At 41.9% G+C, this 22,117-nt stretch overlaps 1 protein-coding gene across 2 annotated transcripts in view; it reads right to left on the bottom strand.

The window, feature by feature from the left end:
* The window catches only part of CHST11 (carbohydrate sulfotransferase 11), a 172,140-nt gene that overhangs the window by 96,204 nt on the left and 53,819 nt on the right, over positions 1 to 22,117 (bottom strand). The gene's annotated exons all lie outside the window — the stretch shown is intronic.

Raw genomic sequence — 22,117 nt, 5'->3', positions numbered from 1 at the left:
ACGAAAGGCTTTGTCAAAGGTCCGATCAAGGGGCATTTTGGATGATAAAGCATTTTCAGGAGAGACGTTGATCTGAGCCCAGCAGGCACAGAGATCAGTTTCAAGTTAAGATTTTTGTGGCCATAAAAGTCTACATAAGAAGCTGTTCTGCTCCAACCACCCACTATAGTTATGAGGAAAACAAGAGCTTGCCCGTCCTGCAAATCTCACATGGCCCACATCATCCTCTGCAAACACTCCTCTGCCCCTGCTTGCTCTGCCAGCGATGGAAGGAGCATCAGGCCGTCGGATGCCCACATCAGCCATCGCAGTGAGGGGAGATTTATCCCGCCGAGGTTTAATTAAGACACAACCGAAAGGAAAGAAGGGATGTTCCTGCTGGGAAGCCAGAGTCCAGTACGCTTTTACCACCGCTTGCCACGTTTTGTAACCAGAAACTACTGAAGTGTCCTATAGCGATGGTTCTGAGCTCCACCACTTGCAGACATGATATTGCGGGCTTCAAGCCAAGAGTCAGAGAATACAATCAAGCAATGTTTTAATACAGAGGGCTAATACGCAATCATAATTGATCCATCAAGTAGCATGAACCACAGAAAACTGTATCCAATTCCAGTCTGGAAACATAATAGATTCCTTCACTCACTTCATATCTGTTTTTCAATTGAAGGTAATTATCTAATAATGTGCCATGTCGCTTTTCCCGAGCAAAGAGAGATTCCATGGGTCTGGTGACAGGAGTCAGACATATATGCTCAGTAAACAAACTGGCTAAGTGTTTTGATTTTCTTCACAATTAGGACAGTAATGTTATTAGAGGCTGCAATTTTAATTTGCATGTTTAAATACCTGATTAACTTCTGAGCACTTTTAGTCACGCAGTCAAGCATTGCAATTCCTTTGTTTTGTGCTAATGTGCCTTTTTAAAAGTTAACTTAGGAAGTTTTTAAAACAGTCAAAACTTTAAAAAGATTTTGCATGAGTAAAGTTAGATTCCAGTGTCTGGAAGAGGTTTTAGGAAGAAAACATGAAAGGTTTTCGGACTAAAGTCAGACATCCAAAAGTTGTTCTAACTACAGAGCTCCTGTCCATCCCATCGCTATCTGTTGTTCCCCTCCATAGTCTTGTACCAGGAACTGTGTCCAAGACTGCTTCGAAAATCATTTTGTAGCCCCCTCACCATTACAAGAAATCTTTCAAAAACTGAGACTTCCAGTGACCAGTAAAACACGTCATTTCCATTTAAAAAATCCAAAGCGGGAGGGGGGGAAAGGGAGAAGGGAATGCTTCAGTGTATCCAGGACTGTTATTAACCAGGATCCTGAAACAGTGTTTCCTTGTTCCAAAACAAGAAGAAAAATTCTAGTGTGTTGTTTCCTAATTTATTACTTCACTTTTCATTTCCATTAAATACAGTAAACAGTAACGTACATAAATGTATCCCTTCCTGCCTCACTTAGCCAGCAGGTATCAACACAGCAACACTTCATATGCAGCAGTAACAGCCATAAAGATTAAATTATTTGCACAATGTGCAAGACTTGATTCCCAGATGTAAACAAACAAACAAAAAGAAGCAACTGCCTCCCCAGCAAAAGCTGAACGCTAATGTAGAACCTTAGTCACAGAAACTATTAAATCTTTTTTTTATGATTCCCAATATCACTTAATTGGTTTGTTTTTCTCAATAAAGCCTTTAGAAGAAGCCTGCAGGGTTAGCATAGCAACACAGCAGCTCAAGGCAGCGCTCGGTTCCTTGTTTATGGGTGTCAGGACCAGCACACCCCGACGCAGCTGTACACAGCACACCCAAAAAACACTGGAATTTAACTGCAGCATTGCAATAAAGGGGAATTCTTCCCTTTCCTCAGCAGAAGTCCTACTTGCACCTTTTGCAAAATTGTCCTTAGGTGAATAACTATTCGGAATGTTTCTACATAGTTCAAAACACTTGCTGGCATGCTTGTGGACAAACTCACCTCTCAGGGCTCCTGCAACCCATTTTCTACTGTCTCAGCTTCTCTGAGGCAGTGTTTCATTATGTGAATGACAGGACTTTTTGGGCCTGAATCTCATCTATAGCCATCTGCAGTAAGAAAGTCATAATACGGTTGTTAACTGCAGCTATGCTAATTTAAAGAAGAATTTCACTAAGATTTTGTCACACTATTGTGGTAGTGGAAACTAAAAAATCAAGCCCTTTATCTTCACCAAATCTTCTTATTAACATAGTAAATATCTAAATTTACATTTTATGGCTTGGGCTGATCTCCATACATAATTATAGTTAATTATAATCTAATGATAAGTATTGCATATGCATGGCTCCAAGAACTGATTAAAAGACCACGTTCATGCACACTAAGGGTGTGAAGCAGCTGACAGCAGCATTTAATGCCTTTAATGATTAAAGAGTAGTGTTAATACTGCAACTGCAGCAAAATCAGCAATCCCCTGAATTCAACCAGGACTGTGACCAACTGAATGAATTGTTAGTTTGTCACTTAAATACAAGAGCTGTTAAGAACAAGAGCTTTCTACCATCTCTAGGAAGGGCAATCTTGGCCCACCTTGCTAAAATCTGTGGAATCATTGTTCATTAATTTAATAGCAAGTCTGGAGGGCATGTTATCTAGGCACCAAATCTCTGTTTCTCAAGAGAGAAAAATAAACAGTCCCGCTAAATTGGAAGCTTATCAACATAATAATCATTGGTATATATATATATACATAGAGAGAAGGAAGCTATATGTGCAGGCCTTAAATTATCTCGGAACAGAAGCATCCGTGCACAGCTTCTAGAAAACTCTATTTAGACCTACTGGTACCAAGAGCAGGAATTTGACCTGTGAGTTACAGTGCACTGAGCACAAGAACTCCTCAGTTGAACTCTCCTCTAGTACATGTGCAGAAAAAAAGTCCAGAGGTTTTGCCACAGTCTTGATCCATTACATGATGATGAATTAAATGTAGATCCCTCAAATTAAAACACCCTTTGGAAAGGCACCATTTGGGAGCATTCTGAGAACTTGCAGGTCATCATCCAGGCCAGGCAGCCTTTGAAACTCCTGCCATGGTCCAACAATCGATGTGTTGACCAGCATCTCCTCCACAGGTTCCTCAGGTGCTGAACCCATGATGGCAGAGGCAGGGTTACAAGTGACATGAGTAAGTGCACACAGCAAAGCACCTACTAGATCACGGCATCTAAGAGAGGGGATGTCAACTCCAGGATGCATCTAGCCAAAAATACAAGACAACAGTGGATAGAATAATGGACACAGTTGGGCAGGAGGAATGTGCAGGCAGGCAGGCAGGCACGGCATAAAGCCTTTGGTTTTTTGTGTTACGTTTCACAGACTGAAGATCAGTCACGTGGAAAGACATGAACCAGGCTTGAGTCGTCACCTGTACTTGGCAGAAGGGATTTATAACGCACTTGGTAATCTACAAAGACCTTGTCCCAGAATGGGAGAACTCTGGTATTTCCACAGGATGAACAATGGCAGGAGAAAATACTAAAAATAAGAAGCCACACAAATGCAATTTCTGCCTCTCTCTATCAGGAGGTACATAGAAACTGAAAGAGGGGGTACATGGTGGCACTTCTCTTGGGAGATTACTGGCCTGAAAAGGTATGTGAACACTGGGACTATCTAGACAGAAGAGAAAGGAGAGGAAAAATCATGGGAACCAAGGCTCTTGGAGACTTAAAACCATAAAGGTCACCTTCTCACAAAGTGTCAGAAGGGCAAATGAAACCATTTCTCACAAGCCTGTGTGGGATCAAGTCACAGAGGAGATTCTGCCAGAAGAGACACACAAAGCAATTGTCATTTCTTATACTGGACTCACAAACAGGTGACATTTCAAACAGTAGATGTGTGCATTCAGCAGCCACCTATATCACTACCATCCTACAATCCCATAAATGTCAGATGCTCCCATTTCCAAGACTTCTGTAGAATAAAAGTTCCCCAGCTGCTATCTAGCAACTGTTTTCCTTCGTGGTAACGTTTAATTTACATTGCTTGGACTATTCTAATCACTTGCGCGATAACAAAAACCAAATGTAAAAACTTTATCTCTGTTCACTGCCTTTTAAATTAACTGTCTCATATTACAAATATTTGAGAAAAGTTCTGAGGACATATTAATATTTAATTTTTCATTACATTGGTCTAAAGTACAAAGGCAAAATTCCCTAATACAGCATTGCTTAAAGCTGATATACATAATTCATTCCACCTACTTGGACACAAGTTGCCTCACTGAGGAAAAAGTATGCATTGGCAGCAGTATGGTGAGACTCCAGTTGAAGATGGGATCCTGTTCTTGTTTTAAAGAAAAAAGCTATAGACAAGTCAAATCTATTCTTTTTTTCAGCCTGATTTCTCTATGAAAGGCTGAAAATTGACAGCAGTCTGCTTGCTTCTTTTGGCTGAAGTACACTGCTTTCCAGCTAACATTGCTGTCCAGCTCCCCCTAATTTCAGGCCAGGGTTAATGGTTTCCATGGAGCATCTTACTGACAGCAAAGTGCAGGCACATAACCTAGTACCTTCTCCTAGCACCATAAACAACCCCGTTAGGGCTGAACATTCACCTAGACATCCCCTAGCCAACCTAGACAGAAAAATCAGTGCCACTTGGCCCAAGCAAGAAAGCAGCATCAAAACAGTTACATCTTTGGCATCTCTAGTCATGTTTAAATAAGCTAATGCCATCAAACTTCCTGAATTTTTAAAGCAAAGCAAGAATAATTAATTAACCCATAGAAGGGTTTAGAGAATCTCTTCAGCTAAAGATTTGGACATAGTTTGCTTCCAAACTCTTGCATAGACTTCTGTTGTGACCTTAAAGCAGCACAGAAAGTTACTTCTAGTGGATATGTAGGATGAAGCATTGAAATACCCATTCAATTATTACACCAAACATCTTCTCAGAGACACTGAAACATCCATAGCTCAATCATAAGCATATGTCTGAAAATTATATTATAAAACTACTGCTCCATCTGTACTGGCAAGAATTATGCTCAGGGCAAACCGGTCACATCCAAATACAAACCAAGCAAGGCTTAACCCAACAATATTTTGCACATGCAACACTCATGAAGCATGAAAATACTCAGGGCAAAGTTGAAGTAAGCGACCCTAGGAAGCAGCCCTTTTCAAGAGTTCATCAGTGGCTCTTGGACTGATTTTTTTGCAATTTGGAACATCCTGTCCACATACCTTTCAGACACTTAGCTAAAATCATGCTGAACAAGTTCATTATTAGTAACCAGCTCGTTCTGCTTCAGGAAAACAAGGCTTCCATAATAATTGACAACAATCTGCTCTGCAAGACTTCAGCCAAGTCCAAACCACAGGCAAAATCAGAAACTTAGCAACAAAAAGACCATCTAATTTCTAACATCATTAAAATTCCTATGCGCCCTGCTGCAGACTAATCAGGCTAAGGACACCGAACGGTATGAAAGGGTTAATTTTTAATCAGCAACTAGGAGCATGAGAAGTGAATGCAAATGCTGTCACCCAGCTCTGGCTCCAGAGCCTGAGGAAGGAGACTTTCAGACAAGTCTCCTGGCAATGATTTACGAACACTAATCCTTCAGCAACGGTTCACAAAGATCGACGGATTGATAGCAACATCTTGTGACATCTGGAGCCTTGTGCTTTGCTGTCTTCAGCTCAGGATTTTAGACTAAATTATCAGTCCTTCATCCGGCGACCGCAGGTACAAGGATTTATGACTAAACTCTTGTCTGGCCTCATTCGTTTTCTTAGGGAAAAACTGCAGCTTTCTTTGCTGGAGCTTAGGAGATCTATTTTTAGAAAGTAAAAATCAGATTAGGTATTGTATGTGAGCATGCCAAAGTTCACATGCAATATGCCCAAATGCAGAGAATGAGCTAATACTTACTCTCTACGTTAAAGGAGAACCAGATTTTACTTCACACCATACAGGAACCAGTATCACAGGGTTTTACTCAGTGTGAGAAACCAGAAAAAATCTGTGGCCAGAGCATCTTACCCCATGAAATACCACCGTGCCTCACGGACAAAGTGACAAACTAGAGATCCTACCAAGCTGGGTGCTGTATGCACATGGCAAAGAAACAATCCCAAAAGCTCCAATGTTGTAGAGCTCCACCTGAGGAGCAGAGATGCTGTATTTCGGGTGAGCAATACTGGTTCATTGATTCAACATGTCCACCTTACCCTCCCCCTGACTTTTCCACTCCCACTCATGCACCAGAAGGACTTACTAAAGTAAGACTGTGGATGGATATGACAAAAGCGAAGGATGAAAAATAAAGAAGAGGTCACACCTTAGTGAAATGATTGCGGCTGAGATGAGCAGCACAGCCACTAGTTATGGGACCAGGGACCAGCAGAGTAGCAGTCCTCATTTCACAGATCAGAAAAACAGAAGCAAAGAGTTTAAAAACTTCCACAAAGCAAATTAGTTGCTACAGATCAAGTTCATTTTGGGAACCGAGATGTCTATTCTAAGCTACTCATTAACAGAGAGCTGCAGCTGCAGAGGCGGGTCACCCCATGTGCCTCTGGAGCTGGCTCCTCTCCTTTTTACTGACCAGCAACTCTAGATGGGTTGATGGTTGAAGTTACATGAAATAAATCATGGCACAGCAAGGAAATGAATCTTAACATTTGTTTCTAAACTCTAATCATTAATTACAAAGGTTATAAATGCCCTCCAAAGAATAGAGAGATATTTAATTACTTTTTGCTTTAGACAGATTTCCAGAAATAAATTTGTATTTTATCCTGTTTGTTCTCAGATTAGCGTGGGGATGGGTTTAATTGGGCACAGTGGGGAAGTTAATATCCTTGGGTGAAATTATGCAGACTTAGATCCTTGGCCACCCTACAGACATTGCATGTGGCATAAATTAGCACAACATCTTTCCTATTAATGAACAATGAGCAACTTTTTTCCAGTATTTTTTTTTTAAATGTTAATCCATATGGAATTTCTTTAGAAGTCTCAAGAAATTATCCACAAACATAAATGAAAAGACTTTTCCATAAGCTTTACTGCTTGCAAGAGGAGAGCTCTATTTTGTTTATCTCTGTCACACACAGGAATACACCGCTTTTAATGCAGCAAGTTTTTGTGGGTACAAATCACAAACTATATTAGACTTGGTCAGAACTTTTCTGATACAACCTTGTTTTCTCTGGCATGAAATGCAGGTTCAGGAGCATCATAATATTTTACAGGTCAATTCTGGATGGATCATTGACCACTTCAGCTGCCTGCTCACCTCTGTGTATGCCCTGGTTTACGCCATTCATTAGCAAAGCCAGATGTCCCAACTTGTTGATCAAAATGTTCTACTTATTTTCTTCTAGAACTATTCTAAGTATTCATAAATAGAAACTTTTTTTTTTACCATCCACATCAACCTAAGAAGTTCTTTGTTTCCTTTCTTCTTTTTTTTTTTTTTTCTGACTGAAATGCAGCTTCATACAAAGGAAGTAAGAAACTAAGGAATTGTGACCGTCTTTAACTGTATGTATTTCACAAACAAACATGTGTATCATGAATTTGCATGAAGGAACACTGTGGATCCAGTATATCGAAATGCAAATAAACTCTCTTTGTGGACATTACACTTTTTCCTACTTTTCCACTGCAAGTTGGCCATGTGTTTTGCAAAATGAGACTGTAATAATCTGGGAAGGATGGAAAATTTCTAGTGAAGCTTACAGGTTTCCAAACATGCCTCCCTCCAATTTCCAGATACTCGTAACCACATCAGCAGGCACATCTGCTGCTGGGTTCTCTTTACAGCAAAGAGTTGAATGCTTTACTCTGTTGTTCTTATCAGCCTAGTTTTCAAGCCTGTAGATAGCTGGCTATATCCCATCTCTCTGATGCAAGTTCAAAAGAAAACTGTGTAAATGTAGGTCCAGGGAAAAAAAAGCTACATTTGCATGATCCTAAAAAAATGAGAATCTAGATTTCTTTTTCTGTATTTTCCACTACTTCCATTACACTGTCAGTACCAGTCTACTTAAAAAACATGATGTATGAGCTCGCTACAAAAAAAAAGAGAGAGTGAGAGAAAAACCTTTAAAGAAGGAAGGTTTCTTTAGAAAGCTGCAATTTGAAAAGCATTTATCTTGAATCACGGTCAAAATGAAAATGATGGCTGCTGCAGCTGCAGCCTATTTGAGCTACTGTGTCTTTGCTGTTCTTCAACAGATGTGCATTGAAGATGAAACACAGAATCATATTTGCTATAGATATACTCAGATGCACAGCAAGTCTTCTCACAAGCCAAGCAGAATAGAAAATAGAGTTGCATTTTAACCCGGAGCAATGAAAGGCTCAAACTCTTGGTCTCTGAACTTCAGGCAGAAGTATTGCACACACACACATATGCACACCTGACCTCACACAAACACAAATCAAGGAACACAAGTTATTTCTCTCCTAGCGACATGCCCAGATGGACCAAGATTTACCACCTGTGAAGCAGCGCTGCGGATATTTTTAGTGCGATCACATCCTCCTGATACTTTACTGTGATTTATGAACAATAATTTTCTTTACAAAAAAGAAGCACTAAACAATTTGATAAGCAGGAAAGAAAGTATGAAATCCTGCAGTAATCACTTCCAGAGCAGTCATTCTTTATGGCAAAGAGGATTACGACCGTAGCTTGTTGGATAAGCAGATGAGCTCTTACAAATTAAGGATGCTACTTCCTTGTAAATGTAAAGGCCAAATGCTGATATTAAAAGTACCACAAACAGTAAAGGCCTGATTCTGTGATTTGCAAAATGTCCGGACTAATAATTAACACACAGCCAGGCTTTGCTGTCTTATTGCAAGAGTTTATTCTGTTTAATACTTCTAAACTCCGAGTAATCCCAAGGCACAGAGACGTAATCGGCCTCTTTGCAACATCATCTACTTTTGCAGCAGCCGGTTATCGCCTCAGCTGACCGGGATCAGGGCAGGTCCAGGTCTGCAGAGCACTGCTGGGCCACCTCCAGCCCCATCGGACCGTGGAAGCTCTCCAGCGCTCCTGCCTTCTTCCACCAGGATCCGTACATCTGTAGGCAGAGGCTGGGAAGCTGCTTTCACACACTTTTCTCTCTCTGTTAGCAATGAGCTGTACACAGATAATATTGCTTTCAGAGGTAAGAATCCCTCCATGCGGCAGTTTTGAAATATTCCAAACCACAGGTCCTTCAAAACATTTTACATATGAATAAGGCACTGTCAGCTCCCTCAGACCAAGACTGCACTTCAGCACACAGAAGGGTAAAATACACATTAGCACTATAAAACCTTATCTCAATTAGCATAATCTGTATTTCCATTATAGAGCCCAGCTTTACAGCCAACCTCGGGTGATGTACTGAGCACTCGGGATCTGTCTTTCTCTAAGGAGAAATTCTCCAAACACAAGAAAACCATTCAGAGTGGTGAATGTATGAGCTTTCAGTGCCCGCTTATCTTTCAGCAGTTCTGCCCCCTTCCTCTACATCCTTCCATTGCTCCCATCATTTCAATGAGTTCAATTAAAACCTTCTGATGCGCTTTGTCTACAGTGAGGAAATGCAATCATGCCTCACACATACCCAAGTGGATGGGCCAAGCACATCAACTCCACATCCAAGAGGAAAAAGGAGTGAATGAGGAAAGATCTTTCTGTGGTTTTACTTCCAATGAGAGGATTTAAAGGAGAACCAAACCAGGCAGCACTTGCAAAAGACACGTCTTTTGGTATCACTACCAAACAGGATGCTGAATAGACTGAAAATTTTAAATTTACTGAGACTCTTCCTCCAATTACAGATACGCTATATAGCATGGGATAGTAATATATCTGAAGCCACTATGCAAATAGCTTTCTTCTGCATTAAAGAGAAATTAAGAAATAGCACAGTATTTCCAGTTTCAGTTTCTGAGGCTCTAGAATACTGAATACCTATAGGACCTTTATTGGTAATAATAATATTTCATAATATTATGAAATAGAGAGTCCCCGGCTCTGGAGATTTTGAAGACCCGTCTGGATGCAGTCCTGAGTAACATGCTCTGATGATCTTTATGCTCTGATGATCTTTATGGTCCCTTCCAACTCTAAAAATTCAGTGAAATTCAGTGAAATAATTAGCATGCAAAATAATAAGCTTTGGTTTCAGTCACTAATAGCCTGTCAAACGAATTGTGAAATTTCTAGTAATGTTGTAGCTGGTGACCGATAGGTATCTAAAATACAGAATCACTCTGACAGTATGACTCCGAAGGAGACAGACACCAAAACTGCTAGGTATAACCATCACTTCAACACTTTTCCATAGCAAACAAATTCTGTTCTTGTACTTGTGAGGTCCCATGGAGAGAGGGATAGAAAGGGCAAGAGAGAGAGGAGAAAAAAGTAAAGCATCCTTTCCAGAAGACTTCCCTAAAATGATGCCCAATTAAGCTGCAGTTCATCCTTCAGAAAGGCAATTCATCTTCTTTCTAAATTTCCTCAATTCCTCACTTCTCTTGCTTTCTTCTTAACGCATTCAAAGATAGCACCCCAACTTTCTGCAACCAGGGTGCCCCACAGCGCAAGGGGCAGCAGCAAAGGCTGCAGTAGGACACATATGATGAGCAAGTATAACCTCCCCGCTCCGGCTCTGTACCCCACCCTTACATGTGCCCGGGTGGCATTAGCTCTCCCGTGGCCCAGGGAGCAGGCAGGCCAGAGAGTGAACCATCATCCTCAAACCCTTTTCAGACACCCCTTCCAACAGAAGAGGGTCCTCTACTCAGGAAGCATCACCTAGATCTTATTCCTCTGCACACTCGCCCTTACTCAAATTCCTAACTATCTGTTGCCACCCAAGCCGAGTCACTAAGTATTCACAACTCTGTATTAATGACTTGCTGTTTTCCTCCTCTCCATTTATCATTGCCCTAACTTTTGCATAGTCTGTAAACCTGATCAATAAATGACTGTGTTTTCTTCTGGATCATAAATTAGAACATTTAACTAGCATCAGCCCAAAATCTGGTCCCCCAAGAATCCCATGGGAAATATATCTGCTTTGTGATGATTTCCCAGTTACAGCTATTTTTACAAAATGTCAAACATTTTTAAAATCAGTATTATGTGTGCCAGATTGATATGCATTCTCTTGCCAATTTAACTTTCGGGTTATTCATTCCCACATGCACCTGTATAAGAGTAATTCTGACATTTAAATATTTTATCATTAAAACAATGAGGGTCATCAGCTTGGAGAACTCATCTTAAAACATCTATTTGTGGGAAATGTTTAGGTTAGTTGTCTATCTTTAATGTTCCAAGGCTGCAGAGAAGGCTTCTGTGTTATATTACAGTCTTGCTTTGCTCTCATCTCTGAGTTGGTTAATTTTATCACAAGTTCTTGAAAGCTGAAACAGCTAACTGCATTTTAATTGAAAATATTTTACGCTTTCAGCTTAAAAATACAAAGCAGAATAAAAATTGCAGTTTAAAGACTGACCTGGAGGGAACAATCTCAAAAGGCTGCCGTTTTCGGGGTAAATCCTTACATTTTATGCCGAAAACACTATTTGTCTTCATTAAATATTAATCAGCCATTACCAAGGAGGCATATATAAAAGCTGTGTTAAATAATAACACCCAACAAGTGAAGAAAACTGATCTGATTTCACATTTACAATAAGGAGCTGTCACATATTACCCCCTTCCAAGCGGAGATAAATCATCTCAGCTCCATGAACTTAAATGGATCTCTATTTCTTCTACATGACCGGAAATCACACCTGAACTGTCTATGGTAGAAGGAAGATTTATGGAGATTGACTGTTTGAGTCTTCAGCAGGCAAAGCAGTCAAAGCATTTTATGCAGCTGAGAAAGACACCATTTGTGTGCATATGTGCAGCTATTCATGCAGGTATGATGTAAGTGACTGTATTACATCCACATATGAGTGAATACATACATGCATTATTGATGTTGACATAGCACACCAGTGTTTTACCCACCACCAGATGATGGTATTTTATTTTGCAATTACTTCATTTTCAAGAGTTGTAACACGCTCCATCATGTTTTACTGTTCAAATCCAACAATTAAATGGCTGTTTATTTTGGTTTCTCCTTTACATTCTCTATATTTTTCTCCTGTCTATTTCATTACAGGGTTTCCAAGCTGAAAGCTTAAGTGACATTCAGAGAAAATGGCAATGTGAATTTTTCATCTAATAGTAGTCTCTTATTTAATAACCTTTTTTTCCAGAACACACCACTTTTCAACTCTTCTATTTAATCAAGCTCTTGGTGTAGTATTTTCCTGTCAAAACCTGTTCCGTTTTTCCAAAATCTTTATCCTCTGCTCCCTGACCTTTTATTTCCCCCCACCAAACTATTCCCTTTGGCACTCTGCTGCTGCCCCTGCACAGCCCTACCAATCTGATAGGCTCGTTCCTTGCTAACCATTTCTCTTCCCTCACCTACTCTACTCTTCCACCACCACCTAGTTCCCTCCCCAACTTGCTTCCTGACCTGGCCACCAGGCCAGGAACCAGCATCCTGCTCAACCTGGAGCAAGCGGTGGCAAAGGTGGCAGAGGAGGTGGCATAGGGTGGTGAGGAGAGGAAGTGCAGAAGACATGGGGGCTTGGCTTCAGTTGCTCAAGAGGAACCAGAAAACAGCCCTCTTCCGTGTGTTCCCCTCAATTTCCCAGGCTTTAATCACATCCCTGAGCCTGGCAGCCCTTTTCCACCACCTCAGTGCCCCACTCCCAGCTCAGCACTGTCACTCCATGCGCTCCCCTCCTCTGTTCCCAGGAGACCCTGTCCACCCAGAGGCCCTACATCAGCTAAAACACACAAAATGCAAAACGATGAACAAAAGGCTTGAGAGGCAGGCAAATTACAAGGCCAAGAGCTACAGCTCAGGGAGGCCAGGAGGCACGCCTGATTTTATTTATAGTTTTTACTCGGCAATTTGTTTTTCCTGCAGTTAAAGCAATTAAGAAAGATGACAGAGTTCGAGGTCATGAGCGTTGTCACAGATGCACAAAGGCATGATCAGACAGAGGTTGGGCAGCAATGCTACTGAGTGCTTTCCCGTTTGTCAACAAACAGTTGTTTTTCCTGCTGACTTTCAAATCTCTATCCTAAATGTTTAAACAAAGAGCAGTCATCCCCTCAAACAATTAAAGGCTGTGAGTGTGGAGTAACTTTACATGTTACTTACTTTATGATAGGATGCACAAGAAATTTACCCTTCCCACCCAGGCTGTGCTCCAGCTAAAATCAGTGTTGGAAAAACGAAGTTTTCAGGCAAATACAAATAGCCTTAGAAATTAAGACTGCCTATTACCTCTACCTCAGCTGTGAAATGTTTTCTTGAAATGGGAACCCTGAATAGAAAAGAAAATGAAAAGACCCTAAGTTGATAACCCCACTGTCATTAACCTTGTGGAAATCGCATTTGCTATATTGTGTTTGTGGCTAGCACCAAATATGTGCTAATTTCACAGGAGAGCTGAATATGCATATTTAAAAAAACAAATCCAAACCACTAGCAACAACTAGTTTTGCTGCTCAAGACCTTAGCTATATCCTTTTGTTGTTGTTGTTTTGCATTGCCCAAAAAATAACGAGGGATACAAAGGCTGCAGATGAGGATATGAGTGAACCTGAAAAATCAGTGCTTCTAATCACCCTGAGGTAATTGCAATATATAGAAAAAGAGTGCAGGGTGAAGGTAACCAGTGATTTTATTTAGATCCTCCCACATGAACAGCATTAATTCCATGCTCTGCAGATGTTCATTTGTGTTCTCCTTATCCTATGGGGAAATTAAAATACAGGGTGGTTTGCTGTATACTCTGCTTACAATGTCAAGACAATTTAACTGTTTCTGTTGCAGCTGTGCTACTTCCCTTCAAAGAGAGGACAAAAGCCCTAATGCCTACATCCTCCATCAGCCCACCCCAGCCCCAGCACTGAGGACCCCATTTAGTTCCTGCCTCACTAAGGAATGTCCTTTTAAGTAGGAGGCTCTCTTTGCTGTCCTCTGGCCATACTAGTAATGCTACCAAGTACCGGAATTCAAATAAAGGGTCTTATGCTAAAGTTCAAGCTCTTGGGAATAATACGTGCTTGGAGATTTGGTGTGAGCTCCTCCATAAGCTTCCGCTTGCAGCTTCCTTGAAAACACCACGATGGCATCATCCAACTTTCCAAATATCACCCCCATGACACCTACTGCTAAACACCAGTCTCCAGTTGGACAACGCAACATCAACTATCTCTGTCCAGATCTGTTTTTCTTCAAAAAGTCCCTACGGGAGCTGCTGCTTTGTATCAAAGCTTCTTTACATGGAATATTCCACGCAAAGAAGCCTTGGAGAAGCCTCCATGGCCAAGTGGGAGCTGAAAATTCTGGTCTCCCTTCAGATGGTGCTCAGGGCTGGGGGCAGGTTGAGGCTCATCCCAACCTGCTCGTCCCAAAAAACAGCTGACGGTCAAGTCATTCCTATCCTCAAGTCAACCCCAAATAGAACACACAGGGCAGGGAGAGAAAAGAGGAAACAAAACAAAAGCACAGAGAGTCCCAACCAAACATTAGGGTTTCTCTCCTTCATCTGTTAGCTCTTCCTACAGCCAAAACACAGAGTTAAGCTATGCACGACTAAGGGTTTCCAGCACCAGGGGTTTCCCAACACTGTTTGTCTAATCAAAAAATCAACAAGCTACATCGTGGATTTTTATTGCAAGGACAACACTGAAGGAAGAAACCACAAGACTTCATTTCCTTTCTCCCATGTTTTTCAAACAGCATCTGTTTGTTCACCGCAGACAAAACAAAACACAGGCTTCATCCCTCCCTTTCAACTAGAGATTAAGATACTATGATAGATTTAAATATTGCAAAGCAAGTGACCAAAATGGTTCTTCCAAACCCAAACAGCATTTTTCTTCCCCACCCTCCAGACACAACATGGGAAGAGCTGTGCACTGCTCGCCCAGGCTCTGCCATCTCCTTCCACAGCAGCAGCTCCCTCCCAGCAATGCCATTTCTCCTCCTCCCAGCAAAGCTTAGGTCAGGATTAAAGGGCCGGGGGGGGGGGAATGTCAGAAGCACAAAAGGTCTTTAAGGTCTTTCAACTGGCCACATCAAGTACAATATGAGAGATAGAAAGGATAAAAGTCAAAGGAAGCCTTTCAGCTTCTCAGCCAAAAGTAGCCATTAAAAGCAGTCATCAAGGCCAGGCACCAAGCTAGCCACAGGCAGGGTGACAGCCAGCCCCACCACTTGTCACTTGGTGAAATCACTGTCTATGCGCTAACGCCTCAAACAAGCACTTAAATGCATCTCGCTCCCCAGATCACACTGAGAGGAGAGGAGCGGGATGAACTGCAGGCCACCCGTAATGATCACTAATGATACAATTTATTTCTAACAGATATGACATTGTAGTAACCAGGATTACTGTTTGACTTGAGAAGCGTAGAACACAGCAAGAACAAACACTTCTTTCCTCCCTCATCACCTATTTTCCCTTCCCATGACCTTTCTCCTCTGCAATGGAGCAAAATTCAGTTTTAAAAAATTGAAGAAAATGGGGAGAAAATGACAAAGCAAAAATAACTTAGAAAAAGCTGCATCCATTTGGCACAAATGGAAAAAAAATAAATTTAAAAGCTTCCAAAAAAAAGAAAGCTCCTTTAAAAAAAACAACTAACTGAATTCTACTCCTTTTCTCTTTTCGATGACAGCCTTTCCAGGAAAGACTCATCCACTTTCTTACCTGATTCTGTAATTCACTGCTGTCACTACACAGGCATCAGTGTTACTGAATTTACACAGAGTCACACCTGGGAGGTTATTCAAAATACAAATTACACAACCCAGCACCGAACAAACCAGCTTTCCTGAATTATGGCTGTTTCCTAAAATACAGGCTGGTGCCACGTTGCTGACTGTAGCCAAATGAATGACCAAGCCACGTCTATCCAAACCGCTTCAAAAGAGAGAGCAGCAGCAAGAAGAGGCTGCCAAGCAGCCACACTCAGCCCAGATTTCGAATGCAAGCACAGGCTTATTATTAGGCTGTTCTTCTGAGTTATACTACCAATGCCTTGGCCACACTGGATAAAAATAAAAGCACGGTACTTCACGAACCATCCTCCTACCCTGCTGCAAGCTGCTGCCCGTGCTCCGCAGCGAGGAGGGGCACGCAGCTGAAGGGAGGCACGTGGAGGAGCTGTGCTGCTCGGTGGCTGGGGTCCCAGGCAGGCAGAGACAGCCTGCAAAACACAGCCCCGGGCAAGAGGGAAGAGAGACACAGGTCACACAGAAGAGGGAACAGAGACACAGGTCACACAGACACCCAGCTGGCTCCCCCCCCTCACCGCCACACAGCACAGAGCCCTTCCAGGGGAAAGCAGAGAGCGACGGAGGGGTCTGAGGTAAGGAGAGCACAGCCACAAGCCAACTTCACCATCACTTTCCATCCAGCAATGACAGCTCCAAGTCCGACCGGCTTCAGGCCAAACTGGACTTTCCAGATGATGCAGCAGGACACAGAGAAGTCTCCTTACAAAGTGAACATGGGGTGTCACGATGGGACAGCAAGGAGCACAGGATGCTCTGCCAGGTGGGACAAAGCAAGCCAAGACCCCTGGTTACACTGCTGTCACACTGCATCGTCTTCTCTGCAAACATCGACCAGGCTGGTCTCAGCAATGGGGAGAAAAGTACCCCCATTACAGCAAAGGCCCGGGGCTGGGCCATAAAACCATGGGGGAAGAACCAGAATAGAGTTAACAATGTCACTAGGGCTAAAGATGCTATTGAGGATTATATCCATGTGGAAGACAGAAGCGACCTAGTCACTGGTAGACAGGATTAATTTTCCATGTGTAAAATCTGAATTTCACTTTGAAGCAAGGAGAAAAACTATGGAATTTTTTTCAGGTAGCAGCAAAAGCAGCAAATCTACTGTCTTTCTCAAATCTATACACCGAACAACTACTCATGTTACTCAGTGCTGCCTACCTTTCATCTTCTTTCCTTCTACTATGAGCAACTTCAATGACTCTTATTCTTGGCCTGGATAATTTTTGAGTTACTAACTGGAAAACAGCTGGTATTTAAAAACAAAGTAATACAGCTAACATTAAAATATGCCACATCTGAAGCTGAGTATTCAAGAATAGCTTCAGCAAAAAACACTCAGACTTTAGATTCCCTGCTGAAAAAATCCATCTCTACATTATTAGTAGTCTGTATTTAAAATTTCTATAGAACAGCTCTTATTTTTTTAGCAAGAGCTATCCAATCCAGCTTGAGAAATGCCTAATCTCGTTACAGTTCTTCTCTACATCATCATCATATACCTTGTGCCTCGTTCTGAAATCTGAACATGCATTTCCCAAAGTCAATGCGCTTGAGTCTTGGGTGAAAATTCTTGCCCAGGAAGCAAAGGTGCCTCACAGTTTATACATCCCACTGGAGTTTACTTCTGGACTGTACTTTTGGTTCCCCCCCAGTCTTCCTGTGTAACCTTGGGGGTATCACTTCAGCCCAAATTAAGCAGTATACTGAAGTACTCGCTTCACATCATGCATATGAGTCGAAAATCAATGCAAGTGAAATGCATTGACACACTCATGACTTACTGAAGGTCAGAAAGCAAATTGGTGACGGAGCTGCAAATAAAACAGAGACCTCCCGATCTCGAGATCAATTCCTTTAACCTACAGGCCACGTTTGCATGAATTAACAAGGGAAACAATTCATCTGCGAGTGGTCTGAATCATTTTACTGATCAGGTAATGTGTCCCAGTTCTGTCATCGTTACATTTGTTGGCTCAGAGCTCCAATTTCCACCCCCGTGCCACTTGCCCAACAATTTCTGTCCTTGGGAAAAAGTAATCAAGTACGATAAGGATGACAATCATAATTAGCTTAAAATACAGGCCTGGTGGCATGTATTGAGAACACATTTTAATACAAAGAGCTAATGTGAATGGAGCAAGACTAAAGCAATAAAATTTTAGACTAATTGAATATGGATATCCAAACCCAAATTATGAGAAATGATCATTTTAGGAAGCAGTAGGAATTCCCTTTACATAAATTACTCCTTTAAATATTTAAAATGGCACTTCAACCTCAGTAGAAATGAATGTTTAATATCTGCTCTTCTGTAACCTGACAGAAGCATTTGTAAAATGCATTTAGCCCAGTCAGCCCCCCCATGCTCTCAAAATATGGCCAAGAGAAGGTGGACAAAGACCAAACAAGGTAAGCAACCATCTGATTTCAGTCAGATAGCTTTGCTGAGCTACCTGTCATCAAGTAAATCACTTGCCAGAGAAGAAAGGAGAATAGACCCGAATGCTTGAAGGTGACTCTTTGTAACAGCAACCAGTTATGAATTATATCACATTAGCACCACTTCTGTATTTTAGAGATTTTCTTTTTCCAATACCTTTGTCTATCTTCTGCCATTTTTCACAGTTAAGCAATTACTGGTCTGTTGGAAGGACGCCAGCTGTCAGTACTTCTGTCAAACTGACACTTCAAAAATATGTAAGAGTCCGCATTTCTGATGATGAATTCCTCGCTGCATGTGTGACAGGATAAATTACTGCCAGCAATACCTACACAACAACTCCATGGGTCAGTGGGCTTCCTGTAAAGAGAGACAGGCAAGGTGAAAGGCACTGTCGCAGGATGACAACTGTCATATCGTGGGATCTAAAAAGAGAGTTGTGCTTGGGTTTTTTTAAAACTAAACTTCATTAAAATCCCAGCTACCAAAATGCCGCAAGCACTATGGCCATGCCCATTACATCAGTAATGTGTGATGAGTCAAGCAGAGCTATGGGACAGGTCTTCATCAAGGAAGCATTAATAGCAACACTAGGTTGTCTCTTCAAGACAAGAGGCCACCCACTATTTGGGTCGTCCTGAACTATTTCAGTTTGGGTGAGGAACAGATGAAAACGAGCCAGATGCAACCTTCCCTGTGCATCCACACAACACATTCCGTGTGCATGCGTGTTCCCCTGCCCCATCCTTGCTCTTTTCAATGCTGCAGACACACTGGGGAGGCCACCACTCTTCCCAGCAATTCTCTCTGCTGGGTCCTTATGACTTCTCCAGGTGCCCTCCCCCATCCCCATCGCCCATGAAGAAACGTCCACTGATTTGCAGAGTGATAAACCCCTCAGCCATGTTGATTGAACCTCTCAGAGGACCATCTGCAAGCAACAGGCCTGAGTAAAACAGCTCTTTTCCAGAGTTTTAACGTTTCACTTAAACATGCGCCAGTTTTTAATCCTCTTGCCCACCCTACAGACTCCCATATCAGGGATACAGATGCAGAGGATTGATGCCACATCGATACAACACAGATATCAAAACCATACCACAATGAGCAGTATTTCACATTTAGCATAGTAACATTGGTTATGTGTGTCTACTGCATAAGCCCACCATGGAAATAACCTCTTAACCTGCCCTAACTCATGTCTTTCCCAGCCAGGAGCATAGCACAAGTAAAGAGTCCTGGCGGGTTTGCATTCCTTTGCTCTTCTCACTGAATTTCTTTATAAGTCATGTATTGTCCCACTGGGTAAGGAGCGAAAGATGGTGTGGGGTGACCAAGCTGGTGAATGATAAGGATTTATTTAATCAACCTCTTATTGAGCAGAGCTTGACCAACTAACCTGTGCAAGTGCCCAACTCTTCCACTAGCTCTTTTGTTAACTCTCTCCTAACTCATTAAACAAAGTACCACCCCAGGAGAGTGATTAAACTCTTTGCTGGAGGAAGCAAGGAATGGCCTGAGATTGCTCAATGTGCACATATTCTAGTACTGGGAGCCAGCAAGCAGAGGTTTCTTCTCAATTGAGAAAAGAGAAGTGCTGGTATCTGTGGGGAAAAAACTAAGGCTTTTTCCTTGTTCTTTTTAATGATTTCCAGTGCTATCACAAGACACAGAGCCACGTCTACAGCTGGTACAAATCTCAGCAAATCCGCTGACTTTGACAACACTACATGAATCTAAAGCAACTGAGATGTTTGTTCCAAAGCCTTAACAATTACAAATAAAAAAAATGACACCCTGAATTTTGGTTCCTATTTAAAAACCTGCTAAATCTGAAAATACTGACTTCGCTTTCTACTCACCCAGGCTAAACAAAAAATATGCTTTTCTCAAATCTAACAGAAAGAACTACATGCCACTTAAAATAACAGCAGCCGCTGACCACTGCCTCTACTCCTGCAGCTACCTTCCATTACTGTAAGAAAGCAGTCATTGTGCTTCAGTTTCCTGGACAAACCCATAACAGATAAAATGAAAGTGGTAATATAAGAACAAAATATTTAAAACAAAACAAAACAAAAAAGAGCTGTTTAAGTTAAATATTAGTAATGTTGATTCCCTCAAAACTGCTACTGACTCATTATTACTAATATAGGACAGTAATATACTATAGACAGCAGCCAAAATATATAACTTTTCTAAACCCAAAACTTATATAAAGTCATCATAGAATGGTTTGGGTCAGAAGAGACCTTAAAGATCATCTAGTTCCAACCCCCCTGCCATGGGCAGGGACACCTCCCACTAGACCAGGTTGCTCAGCCTGGCCTTGAACACTTCCAGGGAAGGGGCATCCACAACTCCTCTGGGCAACCTGTTCCAGTGTCTCACCGCCCTCACAGTAAAGAATTTCTTCCTGATACCTAATCTAAATCTCCCTTCTTTCAGTTTAAAACTGTTACCCCTCATCCTATCACTACACTCTCTGATAAAGAGTCCCTCCCCATCTCTCCTGTAGGCTCCCTTCAGGTATTGGAAAGCTGCTATAAGGTCTCCCTGGGGCCTTCTCTTCTCCAGGCTGAACAAGGCCAATTCTCTCAGCATGTCTTCATTAGGAGAGGTGCTCCAGTCCTCTGATCATCATTGTGACCCTTCTCTGGACTCGCTCCAACAGGTCCATGTCCTTCTTATGTTGGGCGCCCCAGAGCTGAAGTCCATATATAGTTAATTTGCAAGACTATGAAACCACAATTACAAGAAAGACATATGATTCCAAAAAAAAGATAATACAACTTTACTTGGAAATCCCACAAACTGCTGAAACATCTAGTTAATTCCAGAATAGGATTCCCACAGTAAATGAAAAGCCACTGAAAATAGCACAAAGACCCCAAAATAGCACCAAAAACCTGACAGAAGTAAAGCCTCCCAGGGATGTGTTGTATAATGTCTAGCTACTGCTTCCCTAGATAACTCAGCCACACATGGATGATACAAATCATATTTTTAACAGGACAGAGCATCACAAACAAGTGTGAATAGATAAGGTTGCTCATGTGCAAGTGAAGGCAGAACGCATTAGAGCAAAACCCTCTGTGCCAAGGTAGACCTTGCATTTGCTCAAGGCAAATACTGGAGCTTCACAGAGCAAGGAGGTAAGGTGTGGTGGGACATTATTTGGGCAGCACAGCGAACCCTGCTGACACAGAAACCTCGGCAGAAACACCCTAACTTGGGTTTTTGGGGTGAATAGGGAAGGATTGGGGTTGCAGCCTGAAGCCAGCACCCCACATCACAGCCGGTTCCTGCCATCAAGCTGGAGACTGAGCCACAACGTAGCTGCACCTCCATTCCAGCAGGGGAGGGTTTGGGCTTGTTCCCACATGGGGTCTTGATCCGAGACTCAAAGAAAATGAGAGCTAGGTCAACGTGACTGTATTTAATGTGGGCCATAATGACTACAGATACTGTCAAAAGCAAGCTGAGTAGAGGCCATACACAATCAGATGTATGTAGATATGATTAAAGAGATCCTTACAATTCAGAATCATATAGAGAAAATCTGAATCTTGGACTAATTCCTCCCAAACCTATGCCAAAAAAAGGTGAAAAATATTAATTTCATTTTTTAGCAGCACATTCTCCTGCAGCCTGTGCAACTGAGCTAGGGACACGCACAAGACATGAAATGGAACTGACTGCAGCTTTAAAATAGGATAACATTAGAAAACATGTTCAACAGGTTGAGTTCTCTCTGGTCTCCTCATTCA

The sequence above is a fragment of the Numenius arquata genome, chromosome 2 (assembly GCF_964106895.1).
Source record: "Numenius arquata chromosome 2, bNumArq3.hap1.1, whole genome shotgun sequence".
NCBI classification, from domain to species: Eukaryota; Metazoa; Chordata; class Aves; order Charadriiformes; family Scolopacidae; genus Numenius; species Numenius arquata.
The sequence above is the reverse complement of the archived record's forward strand: the minus strand, read 5'-3'. Positions and strand labels throughout refer to the sequence as shown.